Source organism: Triturus cristatus, chromosome 11 (assembly GCF_964204655.1).
Source record: "Triturus cristatus chromosome 11, aTriCri1.1, whole genome shotgun sequence".
NCBI lineage: Eukaryota > Metazoa > Chordata > Amphibia > Caudata > Salamandridae > Triturus > Triturus cristatus.
The window spans coordinates 670,975,416-670,995,343 of NC_140594.1; the positions used below are offsets into that span (position 1 = coordinate 670,975,416).

General features: G+C 43.0%; 1 protein-coding gene and 1 non-coding gene across 7 annotated transcripts in view; both read left to right on the plus strand.

Moving 5' to 3' along the window:
• Positions 1-19,928, plus strand: part of LOC146785298 (diacylglycerol O-acyltransferase 2-like) — a 296,079-nt gene that overhangs the window by 100,565 nt on the left and 175,586 nt on the right. The window lies entirely within an intron of this gene.
• TRNAA-AGC (transfer RNA alanine (anticodon AGC)) lies at positions 12,857-12,929 on the plus strand. The gene has a single exon. It is a non-coding gene; the product is annotated as a tRNA-Ala (tRNA).

Sequence of the window (19,928 nt, forward strand, 5' to 3'; positions counted from 1 at the left end):
GGAATTAAAAGTAACTTTTACACACAGTATTATCTGTGCTTTCAGATAAGGACTAATAAATAATTATTCACCAAAATACATTAAAACTTTCATCCTTTTGTACTATCTACCCTCTTCGAAAACATGGCATCTGCTGAAACTTGAAGAGACATTTTGTGAGTAAAGAGGCTGGCCCCGGAAAATCCAGGACGCCAGGTCACGCTAACTATAATGACTTCACTTACTGCCATGGAAGGACTGCACTGGCACATCCCATAAACCATTTTGTTAAGTGTTACTTAGCTGAAGGAAGACATTACAAAGGTCTCAAGTTACCTTATGGCTACATCATGGAGCCTGTTGGCATTCTGGGACTCGTAGTTTTGGCTGCACCTGTAAAAGGTACACCTGGATCTGAAACTGCATAAGCAAATTACAAAACCAAGACTTGATAAGAACACAGATGTGCCTACGACATATAACATGGAGAGATGCACAAGGATCCATAAAAAATAAATATTTGCCTGTTCTACAATAAGGGCACCACAAATAAAAGTTGCATGGTTTCTTTTTAAATGAGATAGCATTAAAGTTGTGCCCACTTCCGACAATGCAAACAGAAATAGTGTAGACAGTATTTTCATTAAATAACCCCTCTCTTTCATTCCCAGATATCGTGATGAACATAAGGACACAGCTCAAAAGCTGGGGGTCAACTGAGGTTCTTTTCGTATTCTAATGTGCCCCTCTTTCCATCCCGTTGTAGCACAGTGGTAGTCTTTGAAACGAAAGCAAAACAGTTCACATCAAATGTGCACGCTACCCGCCCCGCTTTTGTCAATTTTAATTAAAACTATTGGGACAGTCCACAAAACCCCGGGACTGTCCTTATGACTCTTCAGAACAGGGTCGCATTAGACGTCATACTTGCAGACCGAGGTGGGGTATGTAAAGTGATCCAATCAAGTTGCTGTGTTTTCATTCCAGATAACGCTCCGACAGTTTACCAGGCCATTTCCAAACTGCATAAGATCTCCGAATCTATTCACGTGGATCAAGGGGATTGGTCATTGATGGGGTGGTTCTGGGAACTGATATCCACCTGGGGATGGAAGGTTCTGATAGTTATTGGGATGATCTTAGCCATTCTTTTCCTGTTCTGTCTGTGTGTACAGTGTGCTCCTGCAATATGTGGCCTCTGTGTTACATCGTGTGTAAGGAAACCTGTATCAAGAGACGAGCTAAGTAATAGGATGATGCTACAGCAACATCTCAACGACTTTATGAACATAGACCTGGACTCAGACCTGGACTCAGATTAGCGTGAGTATAGGTTATTGCCTATGTAAGGGCAAAAGGAGGGTCTGTGGTACTGAAAATTCTGGACCCGTGTTATAAACATCATCGTATCATGACGATTTTGGTATCAGCAGACCGAGAATGATTAGAATACTATGCACAAGCATTTTCACCATATTCGGGTGACGAAATCACCCTTAAATCAGAGTTTCCGTCCTGAACCCTCGGTTTCCATTGAACGGCAGCCATTTTGTGATTGCCCTCACATAGGCCAATGACCAGGCCAAAAACGAGTCTGAAGGACACATACACCTTTGCTGACTCCACTGCCTGAAGCCAAACCTGTTCGGCCAGTTCCTTTCCCAGCGGCCGAATGAGATTAGTATCAAGGCACAACCTATCATAAAACCTTTCATCACACACAAACCATGCGCAATCTTACACACACACCTGTCCCTGTTTCTTTTTTTATGACTTGCTTTACGAGGAGGAGGTGCCCATTTTTATTGGGGGTCCGTCGATATCTGATGAAAGTACTGAGCCTTGCCGGGTAATTGCTTGAGGGCTAAACAAACTGAAATATGGGCTTGTCATCATGACTCTGCGTTTTCTTTGTAGAGAAAATATGTGAATGGTCAACTGTAAAATAAGGAATGTTTGCCTAAAGCATAATATTTTGTATAAAAAGAGAAGGCTGGCTTTGTAAGGTTGAGCAGTCTCCTGAGAATATACACCGTGTTGTACTTCTAGGATACCTGTTACTGGTTGCAGCCAATAAATACGATCTTTGACTTCACCAGGAAGACTCTGTGTTTCTGTAGTCTGAAACAGGAAGAACTCGAAGTCTTAGGGTGTGTTCCCTGGCACCGCTGGGTTCTGAAAAACCCAGTACTTCAGTTGGCGCCCAACGTGTGGCGATTTCAGCGGTACCGGTCCAAGCCAGAGGTTCGTGAGGAGCTTCGTGTGAAAATTCTGGAGGAAGGCCGCCACTTCATCGACCCCTGTATGTCGACGTGGTCCGAAAGTCTTTGCTGCGAGGGTCCCCGCTTCCCGACGGCTACGAAGGACTGCTGCCCTGACTATCGCCCTGTTTTGGACCCTTGATGATTGGTAGAGCGAAACGATAGACGAGTCTTCTGGTGACGTCATCGATACCTCAGTTAAGTATAAGTGGAGCGTCTCCCAGTCTTTAGTTTGGTTCTTAGTTTGGTATCCCCTTGGGATCTTTGATTTGGAACTTGCAAGTACCAAAGCCGAGGGACTCGTGTATTCACAAGACTATCGTATTCGATAATCCTTTGAAGTTTGAAGCTAGACTAGAGAGCGAAGATGCCTGGTCTTAGCAGACTTGGAAATTTGTTTTGTCTTAGTTGTAATAGGGATTCCCGATTGGAGGACTCGTGTCCGGTTCCTCCGATTGGAACTCCAACCTATGAACTATATGTGAAACATGGAGTAGGCCCCATCACATATAATGAAGTATGGATCCGATACACCAGGAAAGATGGTGCTTTAAAATGGCCCCAATATGGTAGTTTTGACACAGAGATTCTGGATAATCTGGAGGTTAAACTTTTTAAGAAGAAAGCCCGGACGGCGATGTTTGACTCTTTCCGCCTATGGCGTAAGGAAGCCAAACAGAAGGAGATTAAATTAGCAAAGAGAAATAAGAGAGAAAAGGGTATCTCGATAATGCAAGCTGCGATGCAGTTTAAAGATAATGAAGAAGAACAGATGAGTGAGCAGTTGCACAGGCAACGTAAAATGGTGATCGATAAATGTTATCCAGTTTTACCGCTTCTTCAGCAAGATGCAGCAGAAGAAATTGAGAAAGATCCTTTAATGTCACACTTGTTGAGTTCGCCACCCCCTTATGCGCAGAGTGCTACAGCACCTCCGCAACCTTTAGTTGTGCAACCTCCAATTATTGTGCCCCAACTTTTTCCACAGCCGCCAGCTCCTCTTCAGTTGGCTCCTACTCCTATGGCGCAGCCCCCTCAAGGGCCGCCGACTTTGCTACCAGCTTCATCTGTACTTCCTATGACTTTGTCTACTACATCGACTGCCTCTTCTGGTGTTCTTCCTGATACTGCCTCTGTGTCTGCATCTCCGTCTGCCTTGCCTCCCTCTGTTTTTCCTCCTGTTCTTTTGTCAACTTCTCCTTCTATCCGACAGAGAATGACTGATACTGTTGCTAGCATTATATTTCCTCTCTTCGGGTCAGGTGGTGTGACCCCTGATTCGGAGCGTAAGCAGTCACGTAGTCAACTGCCTGATTCTCGAGAGAGAGAGAAGTGTTTGACCATATGGCGCGTAAATGGGTTACCTTCCCTTTTAAATATGATGTGGAGTCTGTTATGGATGTCTTCCGTCAATGGGAAGCACCAAAACAAAGATACGTTTTTGAGAAAATGTGTGCTTTCCTTTGTGAGGAATTGGAGGATAATGATTTGGAAACAAATCCGCCTGAGTTGTGCCGTGTACGGTTTGAGCTTTCAAAGGGCACGATTGTGGGTTCCTATGTTGAGAAAGCAGTTGTGACGTTGTTGTCCTTTAGGAATAAGGATCCTTCTCAGTCACTGTTTGAACATGACTCCTCAGTTAGAAAAAAAGTGCGACAGTACCCAATGAGAGAAGTCCCTCCGGTATGGAAGGACGCCGTTGCGGCTGATGCCGTTAATAACATTGCTGCTGCTCCAGCTCATTTTCAGCGTGTTTGGGTACATGTTCCTTGGAAGCGAGCTGAAGTTTTAGCCCTTAAGCAGACTTTGCCTGACCCCCGTAAAAACCCTGCAGGGTATTATAAGGAATTATCACAGACTGCAGACACATGCATTATGAATTTAGCTGACATAGACATGTTATTTGGGAATGTTGTTCCACAGCCTTTGTGGGGATTGATTCGCCATACAGATCACGCGCAAGAGTTAGGTGACTCATGGGCTAATATTAGTACTGCAAATGATAGACAAGTTGGTGGTGCCAAGCCTGAGCCTTTGGTAGCAGAACTTCCTGCTAGGATCATTACTTACATGAAGACTTTAATGCCTGCGATGCGTGTGAATTGGGATAAATTGTCTGCATGTAAGCAGAAGAAAGATGAAACAGTGTCTGATTTCTTCACCAGGTTTGAGGAAACGTTTATCGACCACAGTGGTCAAGATATGAGTACAGAAGGTGGTCAACGGTTGTTCGTTGACAAGTTTGTGCACAATTTGCTTCCCGAGCTGTGTAAGAAATTGAAAGATTCAGAGAGTTCTTGGGCTGTTTCCTCTTTAGCACAAATATTGGCTACTGCACAGTACTACGAAAATAGGGATAAAGATGAGAAGGATAGAGCAGAAAAGAAAACTAAAGAATTAAAGACGAAGGTTCTTTTACAACAGGCGTATCCGCCACGTGGTGGGCAGAGTAACTATCAGCAACCTCAACAGTTTCAGAGAAACTCACAAAGGTTCGAGTATTCTCAACCACGTGTTCCTGTAGGTCCCAATCAGTGTTCATATTGTAAAGAAGAGGGTCATTTCAAGTATAGTTGTCCAATTTTGTTACAGCGTACGAATGGTTCTTCTGGCGCAAGAGGTCGAGGTGTTCAACAAGCTCCTAGAAGTAGAGGACGTGGAAGTTTACCCCAGAACGCGCGTTCCCTTCCGCCTCAGAATTCAATGAATAGTTTTGACCAGCAAAATCACGCGTCTGGTAGGACGGCTCAGTACTATCATGACGACTACTATGCAGAAGATGAGAATATGGAAGGTAATGATTGCTAGGACAGCCATAGACAAAGAGAGGGAGTTGTTTCAGTTCCAGTAGATCAGAGTGGACCTTATGTTAAGGTGATTACATCAGGTGTGTCAGAGCCTTTTCTGTTGGATACTGGTGCTACAAAGAGTTCTATTATGCACTCAAAACTCCCTGGCGCACCTTTGTCTGGCGAGACGAATGTTTCAGTAGGTTTTACTGGCGCCCCGGTTAGGAACCCGATTTCTTGTCCTATGTCCCTTTCTGTTGGACCTTGTGAATTGGAAGCACCCCTTATCCTGACGACAGGTTGTGGTGAAAACTTGTTAGGATTGGATTTGTTGAAAAGATTGTACGCGACATTATATTGTTCTCCTTCGGGAGTACAACTTACACTGGGTAGGAAAGTGATCTCTCCAATGTATTTGTCGAAGGATAAACTTCCGACTGAATTGTCGTTTCTTCCTGATATTCTTTGGGCTACTGGTCCTAATGATGTGGGTCTTTTGGAAATACCGCCATATGTTGTGACATTGAAAGCCAATGTTAAATTGCCATGCATTCCCCAATACAAGATCTCTAGTGAAGGTGAAAAAGCGTTGCTAGCGATCATTTATGATTTGATTGAAAAAGATGTAATTGAAGAGACAAGAGGCAACGTTTGTAATAGTCCTGTTTTGCCTGTTTTGAAACGTACTGACCCTTCTCAGCCACCTGTTTACAGGTTCGTGATTGATCTTAGAGAGGTCAATAAAATAGTTGTGCCACAGTTTCCAGTTGTTCTTGATATCACTGCCCTATTGACTATGATTCCAGCTTCCGCCACCTGGTTCTCGGTGATCGACTTGGAGAATTTTTTCTTCAGTATCCCGATTGCCGAGGAGAGCAGAGATATTTTTGGCTTCAGTTTAGGAGGCCGAAGCTTCCGCTTCAAACGCGCTCCTCAAGGCTACTGTGAAAGTCCATCAATATATAGTCAGGCTTTAAAAACACAGCTTGATGCAATTGTTTTACCTGATGGCGCTACCCTTATTCAGTACGTCGATGATTTGCTAATAGCTGCAGATACTGAGGAGATTTGTAAAGAAGCCACCTTGTCGTTGTTGCGCCATTTGTCTGATTTACATCACAAAGTGTCTCTTTCAAAACTGCAATATTGTCGACAAGAAGTGACCTACTTAGGTCATCTCTTATCGAAGGAGGGAAGGAAACTGACCCCAGAAAGAATTCAGGCTATTGCAAAACTGAGTGTGCCAAGGACACAGAGAGAAGTACGTGCTTTCTTGGGCATTACATCATACTGCAGACAGTGGATACCGAATTTTTCTTTGCTGGCCAAACCTTTGGTAGCATTGACCTGTAAAGATACACCGAATCCCGTTCCGTGGTCTGAAGATTGTCAGAAAAGTTTTTCCGAATTGCGTAATGCATTGTGTTCGGCTCCTGTGTTGGGTACCCCCGACTACAGTAGGCCCTTTACACTGTATATCCATGAGAAAGAGGTCTTGTGCATTGTCAGTGCTGACACAGTCTTTTGGAGACAAGCAGCGTCCATGCGTGTATTTTTCGTCGACTTTGGATCAAGTAGCTAAAGCATTGCCGAGTTGCTTGAGAGCCACAGCGGCAGCAGCTGTTTCTATTCGACAGTCTGCTGGGTTAGTGATGAATAATATGTTGATTGTGATGGTTCCACATGCAGTGGACACGTTGTTAAACAGGACCAAGACACAGCACTTAACTAGTGCTCGATTGTCAGGTTACGAGTTGACACTGTTAGCGAGTCATGTGCACATAAAAAGGTGCAATACTTTGAATCCAGCCACGTTATTGCCGATTTCAGTAGAGACAGATGATGTTGAACAGCATGATTGTTTTCTTAGGACAGAAGAAGAAACGAAAGGGAGAGTAGATCTTAAAGATACTCCTCTTGTAAAGTGTGATGGTACCTTATGGGTGGATGGTTCATGCTTCAAGCTTCCGAATGGTGATACGACTGCAGCATATGCTGTCACGACTTTGCATACGATTGTTGAAGCTGCACGTATACCACACAATTCAGCTCAAGCAATAGAGTTGATTGCACTTACGAGAGCGTGTGTGTTATCAAAAGGTATGAAAGTGACCATATATACCGACAGCCAGTATGCGTTTGGTGTGGCTCATAGTTTTGGACGATTGTGGAAAGAACGTGGGTTCCTGACTTCGCATGGAGCTAAGATTCAGCATGGTCAGTTGGTGAATGAGCTTCTTGAGTCACTGACCTTGCCGTTACAAGTCGCGATTGTGAAATGCAGTGCACACAAGAAGGTTACTGATGATGTTGGTCGTGGTAATGCATTTGCTGACGAGATCGCAAAAGAAACAGCAAAAGAGGTGATGAATCGAATGTATGTTGCAGGCCCTGCAAGATGGGTTGGTGATGTTGGAATGTGTGAAGATACGATAGAGAGTGTGAAGTCTCTTCAAGCTGAAGCTTCAGAGAAAGAGTTGAGTGTGTGGAGAGAAAGTACGGGTAAATTGGATGAAAATGGTTGTTGGGTTGACCTGTCAGAACATCAGCGATGGTTGTTACCCGATGCGTATGTGCTTGCAGTGGTGACAATGGCTCATGGAATGGCCCATATCAGTGTGAAAGGGATTTGTAAATTGTTGGCTCCAGTATGGCAAAATGCTGGAATTCCTAAATGTGCAGAGAATGTGGTCAAGAATTGCATGGTGTGTCTGAAATACAATCCTGGTAGGGGAACCCCAACTCCAGCTGGTCATTTTGCGCCTCCAGCGTATCCGTTTGAGGTTTTGCAGCTAGATTTCATCCACATGGAAAGGTGCAACAATTTGAAATACGTACTCGTTGTGGTTTGTGCCTTTTCAAGATGGGTAGAAGCATATCCCTTAAAAGACAACACTGCCTTATCCACAGCTAAAGCCCTTGCCAAAGAATTCTTCCCTAGGTTTGGAATGCCGAGAATGGTCTGGAGTGATAATGGGAGTGAATTTGTGGGTCGAGTGATGAAGAAAGTATGTGAGGGGCTAGGTATCCAGCAAAAATTTCACGCTGCAAATCACCCCCAATCAGCTGGACTAGTAGAGTGCTATAATGGCACGTTAAAATTGAAGTTGGCAAAAATACAAGCGAGCTCTGGTCTTAAATGGCCTGACGCTCTGCCTTTAGCACTCATATCAACAAGAATGACTGTGCATTCGCGAGTGGGACTTAGTCCCTATGAAATTGTGTTCGGCCGCCCGGCCAACATATGGGGAGTGCCAAGGCCGACAAAATTCAGTGAGATCGAACACCCAGTACTTCTGGATTATTTGTATGAATTGACGGCTAAATTGCGTGTTTTACACCAACAGGTTCACGATACTCTGCCTCAGGTCTCTGAAGCTCCAGGACATCTTATCGATCCTGGATCATGGGTGCTGGTCAAAAACTTCCAGCGGACAAACAATGACCAGCTCCGTTGGACCGGCCCCCATCTCGTCCTTCTCTCAACAAGATCAGCTGTTCGAGTGGAAGGGAAAAAGAACTGGATCCACGGCGTACACTGCAAGAGGGTCCCTTTGACTCTACCGTACGACCGGTGGGTCCAGGAGGGGATCACTGACTCTGAGACTGAGACTGTGCCTCGTTTTCTGCCTTTTAGCGATGCACGTGTAAAAGGAACACTTTCTGAACAAGAAAGTGACAATATTTTGCAAGAAGCTGTGCCACCGTCAATTCGATTGAACACTACAGAGCCTGAACTTTTGTTCCAGAACCAGACAGTTCCTGGAAAAAGCCGTTACAATCTGAGGCCGAGAACTATGGACAAATAAAAATTCTTTTTCTTTGCTATTTTTGAAAGTGCAGCTCTCTCATCTGAGAAACTTTCTTATTTTTGTTTTTCAAACCGCCATCCGGGTTCAGCTGTAGGGGCGTGGTTGCCCAAGTCTTTGGAGTGCAGCTGAAGACGTTAGGTCGACAGTTCTGGTCGGTCTAAGGGAGTTGCCCTGGACTGACAGAAGCATTCCTTAGCATAGAACACCCTACCACCACGAGCAGCAATTAGAGAGGATGGAGTTTTTCGAGAATGAGAGACCTGCCAAACAGATGAACTTTAAAGCCAGAATGCGTATAATGATGACAAAGAAACAATTTTTGATATTATGTATTTTCATGTTGCTTAGTGTAATGACGTTTTTAATAGGATATGTTTTATTCTCTTTTCAAGTGACATTTGCACGCACTACACAGCCCATACCTCCTTCTACTGTTTCCTCGCATTCTTTTCACCCTCAGCCTGAACACGAGTCTGCTAGAAGATTAGAATTTGTCAATAATTCATTCATTCAGCTTCTACACCAACACCAATTAGTAGTTAACACAACTAACTGTTGGGTGTGTGGTCTTATGCCTCATACTACTGATAAAGGTATCCCTTATCTGGTCCTGCCTTTCAGCCATAATGGTTCTGTGTGGGCATATAGAACGATATTCATATACGCTCATGAAGCCAACCCCCTACGTTCTGTGAAAGATAATCCTAAGAATAGTGCTCTAGTTAAGGGTATAGTAGATATGATTAGGGAAGATATTTCCTATGAGACTATCCCGAGAGATGAGACACTAGCATATATTGGATGGAACATAACAGGATATGGAGTTACTCTGAGTGAGAACCAGCGAGCAAAGAGATCCTCCCCGATTTGGATTGTACCCCATCAGGGTCACCTATGTCTGCAAGGTAATGGCAAGAATCCCAGAGCTCAGTTAGGGAAAAGTATCTGCACTGAAACATATGTTTTTGCATCTCAGACTTCCCCTTCGTTCTTAGCAGCTAAGGGTACCTATTTCATCTGCCATAATAGAGCCTATACATGGTTGCCCCCTGACTTCTCAGGCACATGTTTTGTTTCGTTCCTGTTGCCTCCCACCTACACGGCCGCGGCAGATTACCATAAGACAAGGATAGTTAGAGGTGTCATCAGTAAAGAAGACACTACAGGACAAGAACTTGGAGAGTTCGTAAAGGGTTTTCTGCCGTTTTGGGGGCCCATGGTTAACAGCAGGAACATAAGGCAATTGACAAGGGTGGTTGAATCCACGGTAGATGAAACCGCCGGTGCCCTTAGTAATTTGACGGCTGAGCTCCAGTCGAATCGCCTTATGACTCTTGAGAACAGGGTCGCATTAGACGTCATACTTGCAGACCGAGGTGGGGTATGTAAAGTGATCCAATCAAGTTGCTGTGTTTTCATTCCAGATAACGCTCCAACAGTTTACCAGGCCATTTCCAAACTGCATAAGATCTCCGAATCTATTCACGTGGATCAAGGGGATTGGTCATTGATGGGGTGGTTCTGGGAACTGATATCCTCCTGGGGATGGAAGATTCTGATAGTTATTGGGATGATCTTCGCCATTCTTTTCCTGTTCTGTCTGTGTGTACAGTGTGCTCCTGCAATATGTGGCCTCTGTGTTACATCGTGTGTAAGGAAACCTGTATCAAGAGACGAGCTAAGTAATAGGATGATGCTACAGCTACATCTCAACGACTTTATGAACATAGACCTGGACTCAGATTAGCGTGAGTATAGGTTATTGCCTATGTAAGGGCAAAAGGAGGGTCTGTGGTACTGAAAATTCTGGACCCGTGTTATAAACATCATCGTATCATGACGATTTTGGTATCAGCAGACCGAGAATGATTAGCATACTATGCACAAGCATTTTCGCCATATTCGGGTGACGAAATCACCCTTAAATCAGAGTTTCCGTCCTGAACCCTCGGTTTCCATTGAACGGCAGCCATTTTGTGATTGCCCTCACATAGGCCAATGACCAGGCCAAAAATGAGTCTGAAGGACACATACACCTTTGCTGACTCCACTGCCTGAAGCCAAACCTGTTCGGCCAGTTCCTTTCCCAGTGGCCGAATGAGATTAGTATCAAGGCACAACCTATCATAAAACCTTTCATCACACACAAACCATGCGCAATCTTACACACACACCTGTCCCTGTTTCTTTTCTTATGACTTGCTTTACGAGGAGGAGGTGCCCGTTTTTATTGGGGGTCCGTCGATATCTGATGAAAGTACTGAGCCTTGCCGGGTAATTGATTGAGGGCTGGACAAACTGAAATATGGGCTTGTCATCAGGACTCTGCTTTTTCTTTGTAGTGAAAATATGTGAATGGTCAACTGTAAAATAAGGAATGTTTGCCTACAGCATAATATTTTGTATAAAAAGAGAAGGCTGGCTTTGTAAGGTTTAGCAGTCTCCTGAGAATATACACCGTGTTGTACTTCTAGGATACCTGTTACTGGCTGCAGCCAATAAATACGATCTTTGACTTCGCTAGGAAGACTCTGTGTTTCTGTAGTCTGAAACACGAAGAACTCGAAGTCTTAGGGTGTGTTCCCTGGCACCGCTGGGTTCTGAAAAACCCAGTACTTCAGTTGCGCATAAGTCTAGTTAACATAACATAACAATATAATTGTAAAAGCATTTATTTTTAACCAGCAAATGAAAGAAAGGCGAAGTGCCCTGCTATCTGTCTGGATAATTGCTTAATCGACTGAAATAGGGATGGCAGGCACTATACAAATGCTACAGTACAATACATGCTAGGGCGCAGTGCTTAATTTGAGACAGTGATTTCTGGTGTTTGGCAAGGGCACTTAATTGTCAACACGGGTGCTTGTAACAGTCTGCCACAAGGTGGTGCTGTCTGGCTAGTTTAGAGATGACCACAACAACAGTTAATTATTAATTCAACATACATTGAATGTGACTATTACCATTCTTAGAGCTTTGAGGGCCTGAAATAGTCTGAATTATCACACGTAGGAGTGTGATGGTTAGTAGTTGTGTTGTTACTATCATTGGCAGCATGGCAGGCAGCCGCGGTCGGTAGTAGGAGTAAATGCAGGGCGGTGACGTGGGGAGGGGGAGGGGCAGGGTGGGGGGTAGTAAACTATGGATTACGGAGGTTTACAGGTAAGTTAACATATAAATTAATAAAAACGAATTTTGTTGTGTGCACTGCAGTGAACGCAACAAAATTCGTTTTATTAATTTATATGTTAATTTACCTGTAAACCTCCGTAATCCATAGTTTACTACCCCCCACCCTGCCCCTCCCCCTCCCCACGTCACCGCCCTGCAGTTACTCCTACTACCGACCGCAGCTGATGGCAGGGGCAATGTGTGGTGCAAGCTGTAGTGTCCTCCTGATGAGAGCCATGGCCCTTATTTTCTTGTGTGCAAATTAAGTACTGCTAGGGTGTGTAGTTTCCCATTAAAATGTATGGGCTATAGGTCCCAGCATCCCTAGTGTTGTTTGTTAAAACCCAGGACTGGTTGAAAGTGAGTTTCATTACAGAAGCCTACTTGACACCTGTGTGTTGCTCTGCTTTTATTTTTCATAACTGCTGCCATTTAAGAGATCTTTTTTTTTAAATCTGCCCTTGGTTGCCACGGAGTAGTGCTACTGATCATAAAGCGCTTCAACGCCTCATCACGAATTGTAAGCACTGTATGCATACAGGTGCAATAGTTATTCAAATAAACACAGCTACTGCAATGTAACGTTTCTTAGCCTTACCGCGAGACAGAATTGATCTTAATCGGCAATTTAGTATCTTATAAATGTATTGTTTCCTTGACATGAATGAGCATAGTGTCTCAGTTTTAAGTTATGGATATCAACATGTTCTGCTGTGATTGATAATTGTTTTTTTGAGCTTCACAGGCAAAGCAGAATAGATTATTGAAACAAAATCCCCTTCCTACACTGGTAGGGACTTTGTTGGGCTCCAAAGAATTATGGCATTCGTGTCGCTATAGAGACGGGGAATTAGCTCAGATGGTAGAGCGCTCGCTTAGCATGCGAGAGGTAGCGGGATCGATGCCCGCATTCTCCAGAAGGTCAATTTTGAATACTTTGACTTTAAAAACGTGTATTAATCTAGAAGTGTGTTTGAAAGCATGTATTAATTTAGAAGTGTGATAATGATTGCACGAAGTAATACTGATGCAAAAAGACACCCCAACATCATTCCTGAATACGGTGGAAATTTTATTGAAATACCGATGTACTTTCACTGTAGAGAGCGTTGAACTGTGTAATGGCTATATCACTTCAAAAATTGAACTTTTCAGCGAAAGAATTTCCCTTCTGTTCATTTTCCTACTCCATCTTCCAGTCAAACAAAGGTTTTGATCAATTCTAGAATGGAAAGACAGGAGAGCTATCATCCCCTTTAAACCGGAGACTGCAAAACAGACCGTGGGCTGAAAGCCCGCGTGCGCGTGCTTCTTTAGCAGCTGCATCTCGCGTGAGCGTGCTTCACTGAGTTCCCAGGCACCTCGAGGGCTGTGGGGCCCGTGGCGCAGATATATCTGAACCTCCGTTTAAATTATTATTTATTATTTATAAACCATTACATTTACACAGAAACAGTGTAAGAAATTACCTAAACATCACGGGGCAGATTTACAAGCCCCTTGTGCCACTTTTGCGTCACTTTTCCCATGTTCAAAGTGACGCAAAAGAGGCGTAAGTAAGGGGCTTGTAAATCTGCCCCCATATCTTTAAGAATGACGGTCCAGGCCGATACAAACATAAACAAAATCGCCTAAAGACGTATTTCTAGCCCCTATCTGTACATACTTAAAAAGAAAATATAAGTAGAAAGTGCTTTAATAGGCGTGTGGGAGGTGCTGCAGCAGCCCCATGAAATGTGAGACTTTAGCTGGAGGATGAACGGTAAAGGAGCCCTTCAAATGTTTTTCTTCTAGCAGCATTGGTTGTTTGTGCTGGCCGATCTTTCATTTTCTTTTTTGTGACTTCAAATTGACGAAATGTTTTAATTTTCACATAATGGGGATGTGTAAGACTGTATGATAGGAGAAGGCTATAGCATGGCAAATATTTTGCAACACGTTTTTTCATAAAACAGCTTTAGAAAATAACCATTAAATGTATTTTCAATTATTCCAAAAGGCATTTGAAATACACATGAGGTAATAATATTGGATGTTTGGGCCTGATTCACCAAGCTATTTTCACATCCAAGTCAAAAGTACACACACAAATGGTTTAGTTTACAAGTGCAAATTCACTTTTGAAATTCAGAAAAAGTGAATATGCAATCATAAAAATACTTAACCATTCATAATAACATCCAATCATGATGTAACGTTGCACATGGGTAAAGCTTCTCTCATAGGTGACGAGTGGCCATACCAGGGCAGGAATGCCCTGATATTTAAGAGCAAACATGACCATATTAGTTTGTTGTTATACACACAAAAAAAATTCATTTAAGATTTCTGCCCTTTTGAGATTTGCTCCAGTCCGTCGTAGGAGTGAATCTATTTCCTGTGTGGAATGGGAAAGGAGCCCCCACAAAATTAAGTGGGTGCAGTGGCGTCACTAGGGTTGGTGTCACCCGGTGCGGGTAACTCATGGTGTCACCCCCTCACTACTTACCGCATGGACCACCTCCTATGCCCTGAGTCCGCCAGTGGACACAGTTGGCAAATAACGGGACCATACAGAATCCTTAGTAACGTTTGTAAATGTAGGTCCTATATTTACCAAATGTGCCTGTTAAGAACAGTGTGATAATGATTCATTAATCAGGTTGTACAGTGGGCTACCTGCTAGTCAACAGTTTATTGGAATTTATAATATCATAGGTATGGTACTTTTTACTGGTGTGGTGTTCCCACTATCCAGCAACACGATATATCAGTGGTCAAAGTGGGGGGAAAAAAGTAGGGGAACTGTGGGCGGAGAATCAGAGGGCGGGAATAACCCAAGGATTGGATCAGTGGGCAGAGCCAGAGGCGTGGCCAGAATGCGCAAACATCCCAATTTTTTGTGTTTGTTTGGTTTCACAGTTTTATCAACCAATGGATACACATGATTATTTAAGGTTATAATGAGTTATTGACAGTAAAATGTGTTCACAAAGTAGGATATGCTTCTAATCACAGAATGTCCCCAAATACGATAAAATGTGGAAGCACAAGCCATTTGTCTCCGAAACCATCGAGTTTTTGTCATCAGCAATTCTCCCCTTTCCAAAACAGCAGTTCAAACATGAATGGCTAAAAATCCTAGTTTGCAAATGTTTTCTAAATAATAATGGCTCTGACATATTTGCCTCGTAATGCAAGATCTGCAGCATGATCTGACCATTTAAACTAATAAATTGTTTGTAGCTCAAGCGTATCAAAAGTTAATAAAAAATGTGATTTGTGTTGCTGCGGAGTTACTAGCTCACTGTTCTATGTTAGGATTTTAACTTATAAACTGCAAGTAACAAAAGGATCTCTCTGAAAAAAGCAGTAGCCCACTGGCCTATTTACATTAGGTGCACTTTGTGATCTGCATGGTACATGTTCTTTGCAGCAGGTACATTAACCCTCTGAGCTACCTTTCCATGAGTCAAATCTTCCATTAGACAAAATTCCGATCTCTCTCTAGGAAGAACATTAATCACCAGAGTCATCATGACATTTTTATTCTTACCGAAAATTACTGGAGGCCAGGAAGGAGGCAGCAAGCGCTTTTAAAACCATAATATACTTGCACAGATGATGCCTCCACCTAAAGTGAGCACCTGGTGCGGTCACACCGGTTGCACCGCCCTAGAGCTGGCCCTTCTCAAGGGTCCTGTGATCTCAGTGACAGGGTCACTATTCTAGGGTGTACTGCTTCATAGGCCTGCCCGCAAGACTGGAGGTGAACTTCAGTATGAATAGTGGTGGACAAGCCTTGAAGGTTAACCTACACTTGTCATGCTAGGGTCCACCTGCTGGTGCTACGACACCGGGGCTTCTAATGTCTTGCGAAGCCTTCTAAGGTCTAGCATGAGATAGTGCTCTCTCAGGAGAGTGGTCTGGCGCACTGGTTATTAAGGCTGAACCTGGTTCCCCAGTTCCAAATTCAGCAGCTCTGGCCATAGTGCCACATCCTCTCCCCCACTGAACACCATACTGCCCCACTGAGAAAAACTCAGACTGCCTTCAACTACAACCCAATTGTTGCCAGCTATAAACACCTGGATGCGGCTCAATTTAAATTACGCACTGGGCAAGAGCAATATGTGGCCTACAAAAAAATGTGACAGCATCCTGGAAAAAGCAAACAATCATAGGGAATGCAAAATTTTGCAAACCATGTGAAATGTAAGCAGGAACAACATGGTTACCTTAACGCTTTTACACTCACTGTTCAGAAATCAGTGAGTGCTTTTGTCTGAGAAGTTAAGGACATGACAACAGGGCCCTGAATGGACCCATTTCAATGGCCATTGCTTGTATCCTTACAAAACGTAAGCAGCATGGTAAAAAAGACAACAACCCTAGATACAGAGCAGCAGTACAAATTTTGTTTTTCAATCCTCACATTGCAGTACCTCCGGATTGGTGCACTAGTTCCAAGCCCAGGGAAAACAAAGCCAAGACAACAAAAATAGTGCTTCACTGCCAAACTGTAAAAGTGGCGCTAATGTGTTTGGGTGTGAATAAAATCAATCTGGACAGTTTGCTACCACTCTGTCTTACTTTATTTAGTTATTTATTTTTCATATTTTTAAACTTTTATTCCCGATGCTGCATTTTGGAATTAAATGTCAGAAAAATACGACATTGATTTCCAGCAAAAGTGATTTTCTTTTTTTGATCCATTTCACAGGGAAGCAAATAAAAGAAAGGAGAGGAGACAGTGCGCACTGCGCACAGGCGGGGAACAACCTTTACAACGCAACTTTTACAACACTTACAATGCATTTTTTACAACGCACAATCCATTACAACGCATGACATTACAACGCATGACACTACAACGCATTTTTAAAAACTAACTTTACAACGCATTCCATTACAACGCATACTACCATTACAACGCATACCATTACAACGCATAATATTAAACTACACTATCCAACACTTTCCCTACTGTTGCACCCCTTGGAGTTAGAATAGTAATTTTTACCCCTGTACTATCCAACACTTACCCTACTGTTGCACCCCCTGGAGTTAGAATAGTAATTTTTACCCCTGTACTATCCAACACTTACCCTACTGTTGCACCCCCTGGAGTTAGAATAGTAATTTTTACCCCTATACTATCCAACACTTACCCTACTGTTGCACCCCCTGGAGTTAGAGTAGTAATTTTTACCCCTATACTATCCAACACTTACCCTACTGTTGCACCCCCTGGAGTTAGAATAGTAATTTTTACCCCTATACTATCCAACACTTTCCCTACTGTTGCACCCCCTGGAGTTAGAATAGTAATTTTTACCCCTATACTATCCAACACTTACCCTACTGTTGCACCCCCTGGAGTTAGAATAGTAATTTTAACCCCTATACTATCCAACACTTACCCTACTGTTGCACCCCCTGGAGTTAGAATAGTAAATTTAACCCCTATACTATCCAACACTTTCCCTACTGTTGCACCCCCTGGAGTTAGAATAGTAATTTTTACCCCTATACTATCCAACACTTACCCTACTGTTGAACCCCCTGGAGTTAGAATAGTAATTTTAACCCCTATACTATCCAACACTTTCCCTACTGTTGCACCCCCTGGAGTTAGAATAGTAATTGTTACCCCTATACTATCCAACACTTACACTACTGTTGCACCCCCTGGAGTTAGAAAAGTAATTTTTACCCCTATACTATCTAATACTTACCTTAAATGCAATTTAATATTATGCGTTGTAATGGTATGCGTTGTAATGGTAGTATGCGTTGTAATGGAATGCGTTGTAAAGGTAGTTTTTAAAAATGTGTTGTAGTGTCATGCGTTGTAATGTCATGCGTTGTAATGGATTGTGCGTTGTAAAAAATGCGTTGTAAGTGCATGCGTTGTAAACGTGTGCGTTGTAATGACATACATCCCGCACAGGCACCTCCTCCTCCTCCTAAAAGGTTAGGTTGCTCTGCGCACACCAGCCCTGTTGGTGTCACCCCATGTGAGGGTGTCACCCGGTGCGGTCCGCACCCCCCCGCACCCCCATAGTGACGCCGCTGAGTGGGTGTACGGGGAAAGAAGTTTATAGACAGGAAAACATAATTTTGCTATGGGGAAGAGAACAATATAAATCTGCAACTGCACTAATGCCAAGGCATTTTCACATGTACACATGTGTATCATATGTACAGTTGCACATATGGAATTGTATTTGCATACTGTTCCTTTGAATTCATAACCCTTTTCCAGAAAAGCTTTTGTAAACCTGTGACTGGTACAGGTTTACAGAAGTGCTCTGGAAACCTTTGTGAATTTGAAAAAAACTGTAAATCTGCACCCAAGCGAAGAAGTAAACCCACTGGTGCAAAGATCACATTTTTGAAAGAGGGGACACCTCGATCCTGAAGTGTGAGAGAAACAATGATTTCAAAATTGAACCAATTCCAAACCCAAATGTACTCTATGTTTTGATGTAACAGACAAAGCAGGCGGTATATTAGCATACAATGCCACTTATGGTCCATCATACATATTGCCACATTTTTTAAATCCTGTGCAATATGTAGACCCAATATGCACTGATATTACTATAAGAAGATGGCCCTTTCTGACATGGTCACCCCCTACTTTTTGCCTGTTATTTGATGCAATTTTAACTGAAGTGCACTGGATTCCTACTATCCAGGCCCCTAGTGTCAGAGCTCTTCCCCTAAAACAAGGTAACTGTTCAATTGTTCCCAAATTGGCAAGACCTTTAGCATATCTCTAAATCCATTTTAAATGGTACCCCTGGTACCTAGGGCATGGGTACTAAAGAGAGTCCCTAAGGGCTGCAGCATGTGTTTTGCCACCCTAAGGGACCCACCACCAAACTCATGCAGATTGCCATTGCAGGCTGCGGGAAGAAATGGTGTAGACAAATGTGAAAGTACGGCATGACACACAGCCTGTGTGCCATGCCCACCGACACTGCATAAAATATAGGCAGGCAACCCCTACAGCAGGCCTTACAGCCCTAGGGCATGGTGCATTATATTTAGGGCTCCCATTTTATGGTATTTATTTTTTCAACATTTCTGTCTGTATTTATGCATATTTATTTTTTGCTCATTTTTTCTGTATTTATCCATTTTTATTTTGTGTTTTCTGTATAAATGAAGCTGCAATGGGTATTTTTCCACTTTTATTTAACTGATAAATGTAAACTCGCATTTGAATGTCCAAAAGGTTTGAGCAGTATACAGTGCAATAACGTTATCTGAAAACACTTGCATTGTAGAATAGCATAAATAATTGTAGATCTGCACTTAGTTAAGCTTAATTAAGAAATCTATTGTCTTTTTTCATGTCTCATACCTCTAAATCTGTACACCTAACGACCTGGCACACATTACTAACAGTAGAAAAAAAATAATTGAAAGAAGGCCTATTTTCTGTATTTAAAATTAAATACAGACAGGAAAATAAATAGTTTGCTGTCTGTATTTATCTGTAAAAAACAGTCAAAATGGAAAACTAGGAGCCTTAATTATATTACATGAGAGGACATATCTGCATGAGAAGATATGCTCCTGTGCTGTCTAGTTCAATTGCTAGATAGTAAAAGGGAGCAGGCAAACCATTTCAAGTATATGTACTGGACAGTGGTCATTACGAGTTCCCCAGCTGCATGATGGCTTCACTGAAACCTATGGTGTTTGGGATCAAACACCTTGTCTTAATACGTTCTTACTGATGCCAGTAGTAGATTTATTAAAACATGCACCCAGAGGGCACCTTAGAGGTGTCCCTGAAAGCCTACCAGCCTGTTAGTGTGCTGGCTGACTGGTCCTATCCAGCCTGCCACCACAGAGATGTTTCTGAGCCCCTGCAGGTGAGAGCCGGTACTCTCTGAGGCCACAAAAAAGGCCTGCTCCGG